Below are 214 nucleotides of genomic sequence, written 5' to 3' on the forward strand. Positions count from 1 at the left end.
AGATATATATATATATATATATATATATATATATATAGAGAGAGAGAGAGAGAGAGAGAGAGAGATTTAACAGTAGGTATGATATATAAAACATTTAACAGTAGGTATGGTAGATCAGAAATATAGAATTTTAGTTTTAAATGAGCTATTAATATGCATATGTCAGGTGTCGGCTTAAGTGTGTGAGTGTGTGTGTGTGTGTGTGTGTGTGTTT

This window comes from Sinocyclocheilus anshuiensis, unplaced genomic scaffold (genome assembly GCF_001515605.1).
Source record: "Sinocyclocheilus anshuiensis isolate Anshui unplaced genomic scaffold, SAMN03320099.WGS_v1.1 scaffold64, whole genome shotgun sequence".
NCBI lineage: Eukaryota > Metazoa > Chordata > Actinopteri > Cypriniformes > Cyprinidae > Sinocyclocheilus > Sinocyclocheilus anshuiensis.